Consider the following 21,237-nt stretch of genomic DNA (forward strand, 5'->3'; position numbering starts at 1 on the left):
AGGGTAAGGTAGATGCAATGTAAGTAATTGTACACGCTGCAAAGTTATATGGGAATTGTGGTTAAGCCTCGGCCTGGGGCATTCCATTGTTTAAGAAATTTTAAAGCACGCAAACTTTAATTTATTTTACAAAATTCTTTCCTCTTATTAACTTTTTATTTTTGCGGACGCGTAAACGTAATGACCCTATTATATAGATTGGCAGTTTTTATTATTATTTAGTGTACAGGGTGTATCAGAAAGGTCTGTAAGAAACTATGAAGGGTATATATCATTTTCAGGCTATTTACAACAAGAGGTGAAGTTGTTTGGCCTCCTGCTGTAAATGGTATCAGTCCTCCTAGTCTAAAAATTATGTATTGTGTCCTTTGAGCGATTTTGAGTCGAAAATGTTCTATGACATTTTGTGCTAAGGGTCACCGTGTTCAAGTTATGATTGTCAGAGTGTTTTATGGATCACCGCTTAGTTAAATTTAAGAGGTCATAGGTGAAATACTCTAATAATAATAATAATAAGACGGTGGTCAGGAGGGAAAAATGTCATAGAACATTTTCGACTCAATAAAGCTCAAAGAACACGCTGTATATTTCAATTTTCTTACTTGTTCTTATTATATATATGAAGAAACAAAATTACCGGCGTATTAGCACGAAAGCCCCAGGCAAAGTTAATAATTTTAATAGAAAATGGCAAGCGAATCGTTATTATTTCTTTGATAATAATATTGAACTTTTTTTTAAATAAAAAGAAATTGATTACCGTGGGCTGGTTTAGTTCCAGATATTAATGTCGTCTGCTAGTTTTGATTTATTTTTGGAATGCCTGGAATTTTCATCGGGGATTATTAAAATTAGAGTGTATTGATTTGGGGAAATGTGGAGATTTTGAAAATGGGCTGTGAAATGTCGGGAAAAAGTCAGGGAATTTGAAAATGGCCTCTGAACAGGGTCGGCAAAACACGTGGCAAAAAGTGGCAAAAAACCTTCCCCGATTAAAATGATAGTTAAAAATACTAACTTTGGCTTTGTATTTGTCATTCGCGTTATTATAGGTCTTCTAACCTCTAATATGTCTCAATCTTAATCAGATTTATAACATTTATTTAATTTTAAACGTTCGAGCTAAATCCACTTTAAAATTATAACTTATGAAATTTTGCTCACATTCGAATGATCCTTGTTGCCCCAGGTTTAATCTACCACTGGCAAAAACATTCCAACTCTGCCTCTGAAATGGTGGGAGGGAGTCAGGGAATTTTGAAAGTAAACTGTAAAATGTCAAGGGAAAACATGGAAAAGTCAATTCAAAATATTTAAATGAAAAATCTGTGACAACCTCGACTTGACTTGCATCATCGCATCATATTTAATTTTATCCACTAAATGCATCGATCCATCCGTGTGAAAATAGGCCTAGCAAATAACCTTTAGGCTCTGGGTTTTTCTGTTCCTAACTTAACCCAACCCAACCCAACCCAACCCAACCATCATCATCTATGAAGAGAGAGAGATAAAGGGAAGCTGTGAGGACTGAGTTGGGTATGTGGAGAGAGAGAGAGAGAGCTCCCAAAAAGTAATCGGAAAGAGTTTCCAGCATCCTACATCCCCCTAATCACATTTGGCTGGCAATTTTTTCCCACTCTCTATCTCGCCTCTTGGGCTTCTTCATCCCATCCTCCTGTTCCATCTCTCTGTACTACAACATCGCATTCCGCCGTGCACCCTTTCACCACCACGCTCTTTATATCGAATTTCGCTTCCCCGCTAACTTCCTAAGTCTTAATTGGAAAAATAAATTGTCACCCCGTAGAAAACTGGAGGGAATCTTGATGATGTCATTTTGTCCTCTCTCTCTCACTCTCTCTCGCTTTCAGTCGCCGCATCTCTTCATCCTTGCTTCCAAAGCATAGATGAACATAGTCATAAGTAACTTAAAGGGCAATAAGTATGGACGGTACTTGCCATTGTTGTAATGCAAAATTTCTTGATAGGGGACATTATGGTCAGCTTGACGGTATATGTAGACTCAAGGATGTTAAATAGAGGCGTCTACTAGCGAGAACCCGCGAGATTGGTTGAATTTATGCCGTAGTAGAGGTAAGGGGCTCTGGATAGTAGACTCCTCTAAACATGGCTCAAAGACGTTAAATAGAGGCGTCTGCTAGAATAGAACCCTCGAGGGATTGAGTGAATTTATGCCGTAGGGGTAAGGGGTTCTGGCTAGCAGACGCCTCTAAACATGGCTCAAAGACGTTAAATAGAGGCGTCTGCTAGAATAGAACCCTCGAGGGATTGAGTGAATTTATGCCGTAGGGGTAAGGGGTTCTGGCTAGCAGACGCCTCTAAACATGGCTCAAAGACGTTAAATAGAGGGGTTTGCTAGCTAGAACCCGCGTGGGATTGGTTGAATTTATGCCCTAGGGGTAATGGGTTCTGGTTTGCAGACGCCTCTAAACATGGCTCAAAGACGTTAAATAGAGGCGTCTGCTAGCTTGAACCCACAGACAGAAAAATGTCACAGAAATTACATTTTCGACTCCCAAATTGATTTCCCAAAGAACATTCCCCTTGATTTATGCATGCAGACTTATCAGAAACACCATGTATAAATCGTTATTGAATCCTTATCATACTTACTTGATTGTCATGTTACTTATGCTACCGGTAAATGATTAGGTTGGTGCGGGTGCCTTCAGTTATTCCACCTTCCTATTTAGCTTTGGTCCCCAAGGTCCACTCTCGTACTACTAAGCACCATCTCCCCCTCTTTATCTGCTTTGCAAAACGATGACATCCATTTGGGGGGTATATCCCATCATCCCATGATTTTTCTGGCTGATATTATTTAATAATGGGTTTTTGCATCGTTTGATAAAAGGGGGCGTGGTTAATGAGGCGTGCTAGCTTGTTCGAGGGGCGAACCACTTATTATTATTATGATTTGTGTAAAAGACTTGAGTTATATTATATAAATCGCTTTCCAAGGGATTACCTCTTGAATGAAAAATGTTTTCCCAAAATTTTCCAACTCGTTTGCAGCAGACGACAAACGTATGGGGGGGGGGCATTCACCAGGGTGGGAAATAAGGATTTTTTTAAAACTGGACATTGGGCCAGTAACCCCCCCCCCCTGACCTGGAATAAATAAACTGGTCCATGAGTCATTCACTCAATAATCGGTGAACACGCTGTAATCTTTAATAGAGTGGTTCTGAGAGGGGAGGAGCTACGGGGTCGTGACGTCAGTATTGGTAGTCTAAATTGTTGTATGGCCTGAGCTAACGACTTCCAATATGGTTGCCGAAACTGAGGTAAGAGATAGGAGGGTGTGACCAACCAATGAAACAACGCCATCAGAATTAGGAGGCGTGACGTATAGTGTGTTCTCAAGCCCAGCCCACAAACCCCGCATAGAAATTAACAAAGGCTCAACGATTCCAGTTAGCTGTGTGAATCCCTCTTAATGGTATTAAACCGTAATTGTACTGGAGTGGTTAGCTCCATGCCTAAACCACGTGCAGATTTTTAGGAGTGATTTTGAATGTTTAGAAGAAAAATACCCATTTTTCGTTACAATTCTTAATCTAAGCACCGTAGTTAATGCTTTCCTTAAGCCTTGGTTGTAATTTCCATGCATTATGCATGCAAATTATTATGGTATGTAATTTCGTGCCCGGATTTATCCTCTCGCTTAATTTACCTTCTTAATACAACCATTAAGTATTAACAACACATACAGGGTGTTTCTGAAAGGTCTGTAAGAAATTATGGATTTTGTTCTTTGGTAGATTTCGAAGTCGAAAATGTTCTATGACCTATTGACCTCCGGGTCACCGTTTTCAAGTTATGTGTTTTACGGATGATTTAATTAGCATTGTCTTTCAGATTCTTAATTAATTTTAAGGGGTTATTTGTAAAACACTTCAATAATAACTTGATAAAAGTGGCCCATAGGTCAAAATGTGTTAGAAATTAACTTTCTGACTCAAAATCGCCCTAAGAACATATCCTATGCTTTTGATAGATCTTTCAGAAATACCCTGTATATATATACTCAAAGGGCTTTTGAGTTTTATAAAGTTAAATATATTCCATCTTAAGAGCGAAGATCTTTAATGTATCCACTGTTTATCTTATACCTTTTGTAATGTATGGGTTAAGGATATCTTAATATGAAAAGTTTTCAGGGAGATTTAGTCAATGATTAAACTTTTAAAGGGATAGTCGTGTTTAATTTCGATTTGCAAAAGGAAGTGGACTCTGGTAAGCACCTTAAAATGGTCAGGGATATTGGCAAAATTTGGTCCAGGGATCGATAAGCTGGGAAAAACAGATTTTCAATGTAAAATTTCATTTGAACCTTGTTATTTATTTAAATTACATTTTGATAACATATATTTCTTAAAATTAAAAATTTAATGATCGATTTTTCGATACGACTATCCCTTTATAAACGCTAGTTAATAATTAAACCCTAATGGACCCTAGAATGATTTTGCGATTCAGCTCCCCGAAATGCATTCATTATCTTAATTTTACTTAAAAGCCAGCCAATATTCGGAACATCAGTAGATTTTCTATTAGTACCTGAGTGGGAAGTATGGAGGACGTGAAATGACTTACTAAAACCCTTATGTTATGATATAATCGAAATTAAACGCCGCTTACCCCTAAGGTCAAATTCACTTGACCTCGTCATATGTGTTATAAAGGGAGTGTAAAGAAGGCATCGATGGGTATTGTTAAAATTATTTGAAGTATGTCACAGACACGTGATTGCTGAGAGGAGTGGGTAAAAATTATCTTTGATACGTCACTGGCACGTGATTGCTGAGAGGCGTGAGTAAAAATTATTTTTAATACGTCACAGGCACGTGATTGCTGAGAGGCGTGGGTAAAAATTATTTTAATACGTCACAGGCACGTGATTGCTGAGAGGCGTGGGTAAAAATTATTTTAATACTTCACAGACACGTGATTGCTGAGGGGCGAGGGTAAAAATTATTTGAAGTACGTCACAGACACGTGATTGCTGAGGGGCGTGGGTAAAAATTATTTTAATACGTCACAGACACGTGATTGCTGAGGGGCGTGGGTAAAAATTATTTTAATACGTCACAGACACGTGATTGCTGAGGGGCGTGGGTAAAAATTATTTTTAATACGTCACAGGCACGTGATTGCTGAGGGGCGTGGGTAAAAATTATTTTTAATACGTCACAGGCACGTGATTGCTGAGAGGCCTGGGTAAAAATTATTTTTAATACGTCACAGGGACGTGATTGCTGAAAGGCCTGGGTAAATATTATTTTAATACGTCTGAGGCACGTGATTGCTGAGAGGCGTGGGTAAATATTATTTTAATACGTCACAGGCACGTGATTGCTGAGAGGCGTGTGTAAAAATTATCTTTCATACGTCACAGGCACGTGACTGCGGAGAGGCGTGGGTAAACATTTGAAATACGTCACGGGCACGTGATTGCTGAGAGGCGTGGGTAAAAATTATTTGAAATGAAATACGTCGAAGACACGTGACTGAGGAGAGGAGGCATGGTTCAAAGAAACTAAGTTTTATTTCGAAAACTACCACTTCGGTTAATTGGCGCTGCAATCTCGCTAAAAACAAGGACTAGGTGTCCAGTCCCACGCACTCCATGTGGAGTCTTGTGTATCTCGGCGTCACGTGGTGCCTGTTACGTATTTCAAACAATGTTTTACCTATACGCTGATGCCTTATTTACACTCCCTTTAAGTCTAATTTGAAAATGATATAAGAATTTAAATGTAGGCATAATATCTCGTGAGTTTTAAATCGGTTTTTGATGACGTTACAAGAATTTCTTATAAGAGAAGAAAAAAGTTATGATTTTTTTTTTGTTAAATTATTAAATAATAGTTTTCCATCTTTTCATGCGTTGAAACGATTTGAAAATCAGAGCGTTAGGCCTAGTTTTATTCCCTTTTTTTTTCGGTCACAAGTCATCCTTTTATGTGGCATGGCGCATGGTACCATCCGTTTTTGTAACGGCACAATGGGTTTTTCGGCTTTAGTATAAGAATGTTGTCAGGAAAATTCCACCAAACTTTGAAAATAACATTTTTTCTTCTTCTTATTTTGACTCCGTCCTTTCGTTTATTCAAGCGTATGTTCAAGAAAAAATTTCTTCGGGATTATTTTTTGGGATTTGAAGAGATTGTGAAATGATTTTCTCGCAAAAGACCATTACGATGTAACTGAAAGGGGAAGACACGGGGGTAGAACTTTGTCTTCCATCTCGACTCCCGTTTTTTAGCGCCTGCGCTGTAGGCTTGTCGAATCATGAGAGTGCGCAGAAAGAGACAACGAGGCGCGATCAAAACCCCCTTAGTGTATGTCCCCTTTTTTACATCGAAATGTCCTCCCCCGTTTGCCAAGCTGCATGGTTGCCAGGAATTTGTTATTAGAGGATCTCCTACAGGTTTGGAACTGAATCGAACAGATTTTGAGTCTGTTGTAGATAGCTGCGCAAATCGAGTCGACTGGAAACACTGTCTACACATTCACTATTTATTGAAATTGTGCCGATATTGGTATCAAGTTTCTAAGCCTAACTTTAGGGGTTAAATGCGAACTAAGCCTACTCTATTTGGGGGGGGGACTTATTTTCCCTTTAAATTCATTCAAAGTCCCTTGGGTTTTAAAGGGATTGTGAAATTATCAAATCGATATTCTACCTATTTCTTGGGGCAAAGTTAATACTTGAATTTTTGTCTAGCTTTAAATGAACGAGGGCATAATTTGGAGGATTTTATATTCCCTTTAAATTCATTCAAACTCGATATTAAAGGGAGGATATTTTTGGCTCCTATTCAAGAAAAGATTTTTCGATGATCCAAGTTCCCCCGAAACCACCTTATATGCATGCATTTTTAACTTTCTCTGAATCAAAATTGCTAGTTTTACCGCGATCGTAAGTAATAAACCATTACTTAAGTGTGACCAAGTAGCCTGGCCTCCTAGTGTAAATGGTATTAATCCTCCTAGTCTGAAAACTATGTATTAAATGAACCCATATCATTGAGAAAAAGAACTTTCTTAACGTGGCATCAAAAGCAATTGAATTGTTTCATACTTTTTGATATTACTTTCTTATGATACTAACGGAGTCCTACTATAGTCGTACCTTTTTTTAAATCCGGAAATATTTAGCACAACGCAACTTTGAAAATAAAAAAATGTAAAAGAGAAAAATGTTACGTAATTTCCCTTCATAGAAAATTATTTAAAAGTCAAAAGCCGCTCCGCACCGCACCCCCAACCTAAACGTAACCTAGAATGTGGCAATTTCCATTTATTATAAAGGTAGTCATAGTCATTTACAATTTCGCAAAAATAACTTACCTCAGGGCTCATAGTAAGTTGAGTTAGATAAAACCAACGTAGATTAACCCAAAGTAGTATAGAGCTATTTCAGAGGGGGTAATGGCTACGTCACCAATGCTATTTTGCCCATAGAGAAAACCCTCATAAAATGGCCGCCCTACACTCAAAGGCAGGCCCAATTTTCGTAGCAGACGAAATTTTTTCCCCCACTGAAATAGCTCTATAATCAAATGAATGAAAAATGTGCTTTATAGTAATGTACCCTTTTCGAAAGAGAAGAGGCTAATCACTCTCAGAATCTCTGTACACCAATTACGAATTATACGTAATAATTTAAGCACTGTCAAGGGCAAGGATACTTAGAAGATTACGCGTAATGCCTTTCGTACAGTCAAAGTAATTCTAATTACGCTAAGTGACTGGCTCCTCGTTCAAAGGTCAGTGGGCAACAAACACCTAAATTAGGACGTAACTTCAAGTAAAAGGACTGCTTAAGCCTGCCTTTGACTGTGCTAAAATGATATCGGGTGACCGTAGGTGTACAGGAGCTCTCAAGAGTGGTTAGCCCCTCGCTATCAGTATCAGACAACGCGATTTTTGGAAGGGGTCTTTTAATAAATATAAATTTTCACGATTAATTTACTTCTGTTAACTTTACTGTGTTGAATTAAATTCCGTCGTCCGGATATTTTTGAACTTTTGGGAGAAGGCTTCCTTTTCCGTCTAATTTCCCTCCAACGGTCGTAAATTTTTGCGTGTTGTCAATAAAGTTTAGGGACCTCTTTTGACTTGGCTTGTTGTATATGTATTACGTTGCAATTTCAGGTGAGGGTGGTTGCTTGTAGAGTCAGATTTTTCCGGTGCATTTTTATTATTTTATTTCTTCATGCTTGGTTGGGATTTTACTCGCGTTTCCTCCTATCTTTATACCCGGTTTATTTTTTATCGAAGGTAATATTTTCTTTTTTTTTTGACGTAATTCTCGATTTCCCACGGAATGGCCCTCCCTCCTCCCCATCTCTCTCTATCTCTCGCTTGTCTGGCAGGTTTTTGGGAACCTTTTAGATCCCCTGTCTTGAATTTATCACGAAATAAGACTATTTTATTTATTTAACTAAGCCTTGGTTTGAGTTTTAAACTTACAGAGAACTTACGTTTGTTTAAATCCTGAAAAATTGGACAGTAAAATAAAAGCGATTTTTAGGAGAGAGAAAGAAAGAGAAGAGATAAAATAGGAAAATGTGTAGTACCTTTAAAAGAGAATGTGAATATTGTTAAGCCTAAAATAGTAAGTATGATTGTAGGCTTAGGTTCGTAACTTTTTAAGCCTTGGCAACCTAAAGAATAGAAAGTTGACAGTGTGAGTGTTGTTGAGTCTAAAGTAGCTCGGAAGTTGAAACGTGGACTGTTACTGTAGGCTAAAGTAGGTTTTAACCCTTGGCAACCTAAAGAACGAAACATGGGCCAGTGTAGAAGACAGGTTAAGGGTTGATTAAAGGTATCTCTAATTGCTTAAATAATTGCTTAATGAACGGTGACTCGGACGGCAAAAATGACAAAAGAACATTTTCGACTCTTAATCGCCCTAAGAACATCCCCCTTAATTCATTACATATCTTTCAGAAACACCCTGTATATTGTAAACCCATAAACCCCTTTTTGTAAAGAAAGGTCCCAAAGAAACGGAAAGATTTGTAGATCGAGGGACCAAGGAAATAGAAAGATATTGGCTTCCAAAGATACAGCGTGGTTTAGCTAATACACCTAAAAATAAATTTATTCAAAATTTACAACGGCCATACGAGTTTCTAAACCGGGCTTTCACGAATGAGGGGTGATCTTATTGGTTCGCTTAGAAATGCGCAGAGGCAGAATTTTAGTGTCAGAATGTTTTCAGCCAATGAAAAAATGTCACCTTTGAGTTTGTATTTCTGTTCACTCGATGGCGCTTGCTTCATTTTCAATTTGCCCCTTAACGGGCGTATATATATGGCCAGCTTGTTTATTTTATTTTTAGGTCTATAGACCTACCTCGATGTAAAAAAGCGGGTAGGCAACCCACACTATCGGGACATACAAGGGGGGGGGGATGATACTTTGCTTCCATTTCTGCGCACTCTCATGATACAAAAAGACTACAGCGCAGGCGTGAAAGAGCGGAGAGATGGAAGGCAAAGGTTTACCCCCCATCGAACGAGGATCCCCATCGAACGAGGATCCCCATGCAAACCTCATACTCTTCTATCTCTTAGCTCAGTGTCATCCCCCTACTTGACGCGTACACTATCCCCTCATACAAGAGCGCGCCTAGGAGGAGGGATACACAGTCTACACCCCCTCTGTAACGAGACTAGTCTATTCAGAAGTTCAGAACCAACTAGATCGACGAGGTTTAGCTTAACCACTCTGTAGTATAAAAAAACCTCGGTAGTAGTCTCATAAAATCCAATTTATAAAACCCGAAATATTTTTCGCGCTTACGTCCGCTGTATTGGCATCATGGCCGCCTGGTATGATGGTTTGCAGAGGTTAAATCGCGTACGCCCATCCTTCTATAGTTATATACAAACCATTTTATCTTAGTTTCTGTTCTTGTAAAGGTACAGGATCAATTTCCTCTTGTAGAGAAAAAAATAAATAAAAAATAAGAGAATACCTTGGAAGGAATCTAGTCTAGGACTAGGTAGGTACAGGCTGAAGCCATAATAATGGCAATGGGGGGTTTTTGGCAATTGATTTTTATAGGCTGTCTTTTGTTAGCCTCGATTTTTCATTTTATATATATTAGGTATTATCCCATTGGACCGAATCCCATTCGACCGAAACCGCTTTTTGGTTTTTTATGGAGAATATATTTAAATTTCCAGCCCAATGGCGGGTTTCTGCTGAATGGGAATTTATTTGAAAGAATTAGTTAATTAAATGTCTGTGAGGATTTCGAATCACCGCAGCAGCATGGTAGAATATCAGGCTTTTAATTCAGAGGCTCGGGTTCAAACCCAGAGAAGGAAATTGTAAGATAGGTTAGGTTAGGTTAATAATATTTTATAAATAATTTAACTATTATTTTGAAAGGTTTGGTTTGGTTTGGTCAGGTGTGGTCAGGTTTGGTTAGGTTTGGTTTGGTTAGGTTTGGTTACGTTAGGTTAGGTTATTTCTATTATTCGAACCTTACAGGAGAGATTTCTACAATTATAGTAACTAGTTTTATCCTTTTTCTTATTCAATTGAAACAAGTAGCCATTATTAATGTAAAGAAAGCCGCCTTTATTAGCAATTCTCTCCGTTATCAATCACTCTTAAAGTTAAATTTTGCATTTCAAACATCAATATATATATACAACGAAAACTGTAGGGTAAAAAAAGTCTTAAAAAAAGTGAAAACGTTTGCTTTTTAAATTTTGATATATATTTTCCCAAAACCGCACATTTGGGCTGTTTTCGGTTGAATGGGAAACGCGTTCGGTCGATTGGGATTCGGTCGAATGGGACACATTAGGGCCTAGGTTATTTCTTCTGTTCTATGATCCTATGGAGGCCCGGGGTATCATCAGATTGTCTAAAAAAGAAAGTGAAAGCGATGGGTAGAAGATAATTTAGCTTAAATAGGTTAGTTAAGTGTTGAATGGATGAGGGATTGGATTTGGAGTAATAACCTCCATACCTGTAATGTTGCAATTTGTACTGCCATCTATGGAATGTTATAACGAAGTTCTCCCAGCATCCCTAGCGTTTAGGTGGGGTTGTACTGTATGGAATCGTAATGGATGCCTGCAAGGTGTCTTAAAAATAGAAGCTAGTTCTCGTGACAGGGTTGCCATAGGTGAAGGGAACACCTGGGAAAGTAAGGAAATTTCAAAATGGTCTAAAAAGGTCAGGGAATTTTATGAATGCCAAAAACTCAGGGAATTTGGTTAAAAGTGGGAAAAATATCTACAGTTCAAGCATCCAGCTGGGTGATGTGTTTATTGACATTTTAGTGTGATATCGCTTGACCAAAATGTGACTTAAACACACTTGTTTAGTTATATTTAGAACAATGGCAATTGAGCCTAAAAAGTCCGGGAAAATTGTAATAAAAGGTTAGGGAAAACGTGGAAAAGTCGGACACAGGGGTCATTGCGAGATCACGTTTGTGACCAGACACCAAAATCCCAGTTGTGTAGTTATATTTAGAACAATGGCAATTGAGCCTAAAAAGTCAGGGAAAATCTTAAGAAAAGGTTCAGTGAAAACCTGGAAAAATCATGGAATTGAAGCATGAATTACTTTTATTTTTAAGACACAGGTGGCATTGTCGTCGTTTTAGTAACCTACCAAAACGCCCTCCCAGAGAAGGATGCTGGAAGGACTTCGTTGCTGTTCTGTAGATGGAGGTACATAAGAGGCTTCGATATGGAGATTTCAATAACTCCATCACCTAGCTCACTCTTTAGTCTTTTCCAATCATGAATCCCTTAAAGGCCGGGAAACGGCGAGAAGGGTTCTTGTCAAACTGAAAACCGTGCATCGAACTAACAATGGGCGACCGTGCTTCAAACTTTTTAGGGGTTCTTGTCAAACTGAAAGCCGTGCAAAGCGGTTCTTGTCAAACTGAAGATAAACAATGGACAGTCTCTTAAATGGGGGATGCAAAAAGTCGGGGAAACAAAATTTAAGAGACTGTCCATTGTTTATCTTCAGTTTGACAAGAACCGCTTTGCACGGCTTTCAGTTTGACAAGAACCCCTAAAAGGTTTGAAGCACGGTCGCCCATTGTTAGTTCGATGCACGGTTTTCAGTTTGACAAGAACCCTTCTCGCCGTTTCCCGGCCTTTAAAATAGTAAGAAACCACTATTATAGAAGTATAATACTATCTATCCACTCTACTATCTAACGCGCCGTCAATTCAATGGTGGCTGGCACGAACGGAAATGACCGCACTTGGAACTTAAAGACCTTCGCCTTAGTTACTTTTCGTTGAAATATAAACTTAAAGAAACCCCACAACTTCTAGATTAAAAGGACAGGTGATGTTGGGAAACGATAATGGGGGTTCAATTTGACAGGAAATCTAACAAAGGTTGGGTATAAAAAAATTGAACAGCGGGATTTTGGGGCGCAACCGGCTTTTCATTGGTTACCTGTCACATGGATTAACTAACGCTAGGGATTGTTCGTTCCCCCTAAAAGATTAAGTATGCATGTTCCAAACACCCCCTAGCAGGAGCTACTATCCCTAACCGGAAGTTACAAGAAAATTGGACCAAATATCACGTGTCATATGACGTCAAAATTAAATTCCCACCTAAAATTGGGCGCCGCCATCTTTAAAATCAGCAAAAACGATTTATTTTGCCGAGAGATGGCGCTATATCTACATCCGTTTTGGTCCAATAAATTGGGGGAATGAAGAAGGGAATCAAGGAATAATTCGGAACATGAAGTTGGCGATAGAAATACATGGGAAACACGGTTAGTGAACAATCCCTAGCGTTAGTTAATCCATGCCTGTCACGAAATTGCGATAAAATTAAAATCGCGCGCGGGAAGTTGTAGGTCAATTTTTTATTGTCATTGAATCATTGTATCTTACCTGTCAGGTGTATTGCTGTATTCTAAATGATAAAATCAGGTTTTTTAGTCACGTTAACTTATTTTTTTTTTTTTGAAGAAGCCGTATAATTTAAAACTGACAACATGAATTTTCGTGATACATGTTTTCTGGTAATCGTAATAGTAAAGGCAAAGGTCCGACCCACGTGTGAAATTTTATTTTTTATATTATTATTAATTTGAAAGATAGATAATATCAAATGAATATTTGAAACCATGTATCTGTCTACGTTTTAGACTCTTCTACCTCTCCGAGTGACGATGACGTCACTGGACATGTCTGTGTGTGTGTATGTTTGTCACCGCGTTCGCAGTTTTAGTCTTCTACTCCCATAGTCTAACCTCCCTTCCACCAAAGTTTTCTTACAATTTATTGTGAATCAATCGCCTTATATTATATACCCAAAATTTCCAAACATTGTTAGAGGCATACGCTGGAATTCAAACGTCAACAATAGCTATGTTTAAAATGATTTTAGGAATAAAATTTCTTAAAATGGTTTAACTAGAATTAAGGTAAATTAATGACGATTAAAATAATTAATATCAATTATATTTATTTAATTATTTAAGAAAAACCTCTTAATCGCGTCTCGACTCTATCGGAGAGGTTTATTTTGGTTTCCCAACTTGTTTCTGGTATGTCAAAGTTACTCCCAAAGGTACCTTTCCTTTAAAATGTTATTGGTTTGTTAGCGCATTATGAAATTTTCTTCTCTTGTAGATAAAACGTGATACACGGTTTTAAACAAACGATAAGGTGTTGACCCCATGGAGATAGGGTTAACATTTATTTTCGTGTCATTATCTTGGAGTAGCTTTTTTCTACGTCGTTAATGGCTTTTTTTTGTGTGTACTTTGATTGTGTTAACGCTAAGAAAGAAAAGTGCCTGAATCCTCTGACCCTGATGCCTAACCTTATTTTTCCTTAGGCTTAAGTATTAAGGGTTAGAAGAAAAGGCAATCTGCCACGGATGGGTATTTAATTTCTGATTGGCTCAGTCTGTGTTGTTGTGGTGTAAAGATTTGGTGGCTTGCCACTTAAGCCTTTCTTAATGGCAGGATTACTGTTAGGGTTAAATTGTTTGTTTTTCGTTTTCTTAGGAGCGCCAAGAAGGCATTTGGTGTTAGGCTAAAGGTTATATTGACTTTGAGTAAATATAATCTGAATTAGGCTTAGCAGTACTGGCAGTAATTAATTGAGATTGTAGACTTAGGAGTCATTTTTATTGTTTGATATTGTAGACTTGGGATTGTTTGAAATTTTAGGCTTAGGAGGCATATTTAAAATTGTTTGAAATTTTAGGCTTAACAATAATGTAAATAAACTCTTTAAAGACGGTACTTAGCCCGAATAACCCTTTTAACGATATTATTTTACTACAAACCCATTGGACCTTGCGAAAAAAAAAATAAAAAAATTAAAATCCCACCACGTGATATTATTCCTTATGTCAAGAATGATTGGAATTTTAATGGACAGTTTTAATTTTCCTTTTGAGAATCAGTGATGCTTAACTTCCATATATATAAGAATCTTTGAATCTTTCTTATTAATCTTTATGGAAAACTCGACTGTCGTAAAAAACGTCTCCACCGTTTTAGTTTCTTGTCTTCTTAAGTGCTGGTAATAAATTTCCTTACGTGGGCCAAGGCTTAATTATTACGGGAAACAGGAAGTTTTATCATTATTTTTAAGGCGTTTTTGTGCGAGGGGTTAGTCATTCTCCAAAATTTTGTACACCTGATTTCTGATTTCTGAATTTTTATGTGAATTCCGTTGATTACTGAATGAATTTCTTGATTTCCGTGATTACGATTATTTTAGGTGATTTCCATAATCTTTACAATGATTTCCCGTTATTGCCGCAGATTACTCGAGATTACTACTTGAATTCCACTGATTACTCGTGATTACTATTTGAATTCCACTGATTACTCGTGATTACTTTTTGAATTCCACTGATTACTCGTGATTACTATTTGAATTCCACTGATTACTCGTGATTACTATTTGAATTCCACTGATTACTCGTGATTACTATTTGAATTCCACTGATTACTCGTGATTACTATTTGAATTCCACTGATTACTCGTGATTACTATTTGAATTCCACTGATTACTCGTGATTACTATTTGAATTCCACTGATTACTCGTGATTACTATTTGAATTCCACTGATTACTCGTGATTACTATTTGAATTCCACTGATTACTCGTGATTACTATTTGAATTCCACTGATTACTCGTGATTACTATTTGAATTCCACTGATTACTCGTGATTACTATTTGAATTCCACTGATTACTCGTGATTACTATTTGAATTCCACTGATTACTCGTGATTACTATTTGAATTCCACTGATTACTCGTGATTACTATTTGAATTCCACTGATTACTCCATTTCAACTGATTACTATTTTTATTTTGGATTTTCGAATTCCTCGATTGATTATGCGTGATTATTTGACGAAATATGTGATTACCGAGATGATTACAAAAGATTACTAGGAAATTATGTGATTATTTCTGATTCTCTCAATATTCCATGTGATTTCCAGTGATTATCCGAGATTTTTGATTACTCACAAAATTGATTATGATTACTTATGATTTTCTTAGAATTCTAGAAATCAAGTAATCGATTTCGGCGGTTTTGTACACCTGATTACTCAAGTGACTAGCCCCTCGTTTTTGTGTGTGGCTTTTATGTGTGTGGTTTAGTTTGACTGACCCCATTGGTCCATTGATGGTTAACCATTGAAAGCTTTTTCCGCCCACTAGACCAGTTTGTAGTGTGATGTATATTTTTTTCTGTTGATAATGGTAAGGGAAACAGCGTGGTTTCTAAGCCTTGGTCTCTTGATATTTTAGAAGATGAAAAATATGCTAATTTGTTAAGTAATGACGGGAGATGCTTAGGTGGATATAATGGATTTAGATTGGTTTTGGTTACTGTGGCCTACGCCCATTTCTCGACTTAAGTTATAAGTTAAGGTGTACTGGGGTTTGATTTATTTATTGAAAAGTTGGGCTGTTTACTTTGCTTGCTTGCTAGAGTTGGGTTACGAAATTCTTATGTTTCTAATGCTAATTGCTTATTTTGGTTACCTTTAAAATTTTGTAATCAAACTAGATTCAGATTTAAATGATAAATTAAAAGTAACTCCTTCGACCAATCACTGTTGAGCACGAAAATTAGATAAAAACAAGAGATGATATCTAGTTTACTAGGGAGAAGGTTTAAGATGCCTAAGTATTCGCGCCTCAAGGTCCCAGTCCCCCTTTCAAAATACAAGGGTGACGTAAAAGGACGCCGGGCTATTTCGCTACACTCTCCTCAGTCGGAAAATATGACTGTAATTTTCGTTATTCGCGTCGCGCTGACGTGAGTTTTCAAGAACCAATGAGATGATGCTGGTTATAATTTAGAGGCGTTGGGGATTAACTCCGGACCTAATATACGTTTTTACTGGAGATAAAGCTAGAAATGTGGATGAATGAATTTATACCTTCTCCCTAATAAACTAGATATCACTTCTTGATAAAAAATTGCCACGGAAATTGGGTAGTTTAGGACATTACATTTAAATTGTCTATGAAAGTGGGGCCCATTCTGATTATAATTACTAGTAGAAGCCATGCATTAAAAATAAATACGCTGAAGGTTTCCTTTTCACTCTCCCTTTAAGGTCAAAAGGTTAAAGAGTATTAGGTAACTTATGTCAAACTTAATACTCTAAGTTTAATCCTTTTATACGCTTGGTGAATATTAAGTTTCAAACAATTTTAACATCGAATAGAAAGAAATAAACGGTAACGTGAGGAGAGTAACTAAAATGATTTAATAAGTTGAGGGCAACGATTTTGATCGAGGCTACGTCGCCACGGCGACTGGTACTACCAGTGATTCCGAACTAAACAATAAACAATATAAAATAAACCACCTGCTTGACACGCAGCCCTGATTATGTAGGTGCATGCACTCGGCGAATTTATAAACATACTTGTAATTGGAAAGAGAGGACCAATTTAGAAATAATATTTTTTATAATAAGGGGGAATAAGTTTTATTCTTTTACTTCCCCAATACTCCCCCGCGTCTACCTTTAAATAGTGTAGTTTGAAATTTTGACTGACCTTGATATGACAAAAATATATCTATCCTATGTTTAACGTCACCTCCTAACAGCGATTTCTGAAATTAAATTTCGAATTACCTAGGTGTACTAGAATCCTAATCATCACTTAGAAATTAATTTCGAATGGCCTTGATATACTAGAATCCTACCGATAACTTTGGAATTAATTTCGAATGGCCTTGATATACTAGAATCCTTATGATCACTTTGAAATTAATTAGTGACCGTGATATACTATAATTCTGAATGATCACTTCGGAAATTAATTATGAATGACCTTGATATACCAGAAAATATATACCTATCCTAAATTTTACATCCCTTGCACCTAACTTAAACAATGTTTTCTGAAAATAAATTTAGAATGACCTTCAAATACTAGAATCATAATTATCACTGATATTAATTTTAGTGACCTTGATATACCAGAAAAATAAAACTATTTTATAATTTTTAGTGAGTTCACTGAAATTAAACTTAGAATGTCCTTGATATACTAGAGAAGTTAACACTAATCTTATTTTCATTGCTGATACATTATATATTTTTGGAAATTGACAAATAACTCCCAATTTTTCCCCATAAGATCCATGCTTAACCTCTCTATTAATATCCTTCTCTCAAATCACTGGTGATGGAAGATATATTTTTCTTTAGAACTCCATGAAGGCAAGTAATGGGGATTTTATTAAAATTGTACAGGCTCTAAAGGAAATATTTAGTTATATTCAAGCGACGCACATCCCCCCGTTTAATATTCAGTCTTCTAAAAGGCATTGGTTTATTTGGAGAAGGCCAAATTCCAAACCACCTACGACTTTTTAATAAAAACCATTTATTCTTGTGTAAACATTACGAATCGAGGTTTGTAGGAGATTCCGTAGGTCAAAGTTTAAAATGTTATGATTGGTTTGCGGTTTTATTAAGGGCTATGATGTCAGAATTGCCGAACGCTTAGAGAGCTGGGGAGGAAATGCCTCTGATAGTGGTCTCAGGAATGCATACAGGTAATAGGAATAATATGTAGCCATTTTTTCTCAACGTATCTAAGCCGGAAGAGCTGGGCTAATCATTATGTATGACGAATTTTATCTCGTGAATAATTTAATCTTTCTTTGCGTGTTGCATTGCACCTTGCACGCGCCTGATCTCACGATGCTACCAACCAGTTAAATCACAGTTAGAAAGACTTCATTTATAAGAGTAATTTCTCAAGCACAGCACAAAAAATGCCGCACAGAAATTATCGTGGGATATATGGGGGCACAATGATTCCTAATAGCTGTATGTATTCCTGATAAGTTAATGCAAAACACCCCAATTAGTTCTCATTATCTAAAGAATTTTCGGCCAATTAACGAATAATGTTAGTTGTAATACAGTAAGAAACAAAACTTTGGGACCTAATATTCCATGTCCTTAATATTTAGAATTTTTGTGACATATACGCCCACTTTATGATTTTCTGAAAAACTGTGTATATATAGAAGTTGGGAGGGTATAGATATTGTAGTTGCTTCGGCACTACATATACTAAAATTGGAACGATACAGAGAAGATTAGCATGGCCCCTGCGCAAGGATGACACGCAAAATCGTGAAGCGTTCCAAATTTTTTAAATTCCATAAACCGAAATTAATCCAATATGTTTAATTAATTTTGCATTACATTATTATTTTTTCTTAAAATATGAATTTCACCTTTTCTCTTGAAACCTTTAACGAGTATCCAATTTCGGCTTCATCTATCTTCAAATCAATCAAAATCGATTCCCAATTCTTTCTTCAAATAAGAGTAATTAAGGCTTAAACGTCGAAAGGAAAAGGCAGGTGTTTTAATTAAAACTCGCAGAAATTTATTATAAATCAAGTCAGGGAGGGCAAGGTCTTCTGCATGCACACTAACGCGGGCATTGACGTATCGAATTGAAATTGATCAAGTCCTATTACTAGCAGAAGCAAATATGAAAAACGGGAAGTGAGACATTACGGAGAACTTCAACGTTGCCACTGAATCAACAGTGCCCCCCGTAGTATATTAGGCTTAAAATACTAACAGAAGGGAATGAAAAGAGAAGTATGGCACTTGATATGTCCAAAAGTTTATAAGATATCTTCTATGAGTATGGCACTCGTAATGCTACTTAGAGACTTACAGCTCGAGCTAGTTCTAGCAGAACGACGGAAGCGAGAATTGAAGTCCTACACTCGGTGGTTAATTTTGCAGGACTTCCATCTAGGTCCTATTTAGTCTGCATTACTAAGCCTTTGACAGCAGCGCCTCACCAGGCGTATGTCGCTTTACCTCGAATCTATGACCTACCTCATTCACTTCATGACAAGCTCCAGTTTCTAAGTTACCAGTGACAAACTTATGGATGGAACATATCTTATGAACTTATAATATTGTTTTATGGCTGCAACACGATCTTATAAACTTATGCTCTACCCAACCTCGAAATTACATTCCCTTCCCTGATTGGCTAACTTGCTGTCGTTGTTGTGCCTTTCAATAAAGAAGAGAGCTGATTGATCTCTAGCCAAAGAAACTAGAGAGAAAGAGATTGAGTTCGTCGTGAAGTTCACACTGGATTAATTCACCTCCACAGTGCCTAATTACTTTCACTTATGTCTATTTGTCTTTGTTAATGTACAACAAGGCTTAGTGAACTTGAATTTATTTTCTGCCAGATTTTTTACCCCGATTAATTTCTGGACGTGCCTTTACTTTGTAAAGACATTGATAGATTAGTTTGAATAAAACACGCCTTATTGGAGCGGGGTTACCACTTTACGATCCAAAGAATTCTTGCTGTACCAGCTTTGGATGACGTGAATGTATTAAGATATGAGACTTCATTTTGTAGTCGTTAATAACCTGGAAAGCCAATTTCTGATAGTTAAAGAGAGAATGAAACTACACGATCACTTCTAAGGGAGAATTAAATGTCCTGGCAACAATTTTTAATCGATTTAAATTTATAAACAAAAATATACACACACTTTGTTTATCGTAAGGTTTAGGATTAAACTTAAAGTTCTTCAACTATCAAAGTTTTGAAAACTTTTAAAAAATGACTAGCCAGTGTTTGGAAGTTAGTTTTGTTACCGATTTTGATGTAATTTTATCAAACTAAAATGATTATAAATAGGTTATCAGGCTATTTCATTACCCCTTTTAATAAAAGATTTATTGATTTCCTGTAATGTATCAACATGAAATTATTAAATCTTTCTACCCACTCAAATATTCTTAGTAAATACAAGGAAGGGCATTCTTAATATAATAAAAAAGTTTCGGGGAAAATTTAATTTCAAATTTTAGGGTTAAAATGCCAAAAAATAAAAAAACAGGTAAAAATAAAAATTAAATAACATTCCTGAAGAGAAGAAGTGACGAAGTTACGTAATATATTGTATATATGATCAAAGATAAGGTTGAATTTTTTTAATGTCAACTTGAGCTCATACCACGTACAGTACATATAGCTACGTTGCTAAGTTTTAAGGGATGGTTCAAAAGCACTATTTAAAAGTGAGGATTAACCTTTGTCTGTGGTGTCAATTTAACTTGTACAAAGAATTTTAATGAATCGTGGTGTTGGTAGTGATGTTAAAAAGCAGCTGCCAGCAGGAATTTAAAAAAAAAAGTTGGAAAATTTTCAAGAATTTTATTATCATCACTTTTTCTTGGATTTTTGGCGCTCTTTAATCTTAGGGTTTTTTGCGTAACATTGATGTTGTTTACCCGGGAAGCAAGAACCAATTTGTAACTTTGTAACGACCCAAACCCTAAACAATGCCACCCTAGACTTGGAGAGAAGTCTGGGACACGCCTTACAATGCAATGCATTCCACCCAAGCTCAGGTTGATAAATTCATAACCCTGTAATGCCTAAGTTAGGGGCTTATGTGATTGGCTTCGTCCATGGTTATATTAACCGCAGCGGCATTTACATTCGAATCAAACATTTCTCACTCAAAGTAAAATTCTAGGAGAGCGGTCGCTCTCTTAGATAAGACTTGATACTGCCTCTAATGCTAAAGGAGGGTTCTCTGATTGGCCATAACTTTTTTCGTATTGTGTTTGCTGCTTTGAAATTTTGCCAGTGAACTAAAATTTGGACCCT

At 36.8% G+C, this 21,237-nt stretch overlaps 1 protein-coding gene and 1 non-coding gene across 6 annotated transcripts in view; both read left to right on the forward strand.

Moving 5' to 3' along the window:
- LOC149718362 (protein PALS1-like) overlaps nucleotides 1-21,237 on the forward strand; it is a 179,747-nt gene that overhangs the window by 134,449 nt on the left and 24,061 nt on the right. The gene's annotated exons all lie outside the window — the stretch shown is intronic.
- LOC149718372 (U6 spliceosomal RNA) lies at nucleotides 18,618-18,724 on the forward strand. The gene has a single exon (XR_016381537.1). It is a non-coding gene; the product is annotated as a U6 spliceosomal RNA (small nuclear RNA).

Source organism: Phalangium opilio, unplaced genomic scaffold (assembly GCF_054372755.1).
Source record: "Phalangium opilio isolate 3A_F unplaced genomic scaffold, DU_Popi_V2 ptg000002l_1, whole genome shotgun sequence".
NCBI lineage: Eukaryota > Metazoa > Arthropoda > Arachnida > Opiliones > Phalangiidae > Phalangium > Phalangium opilio.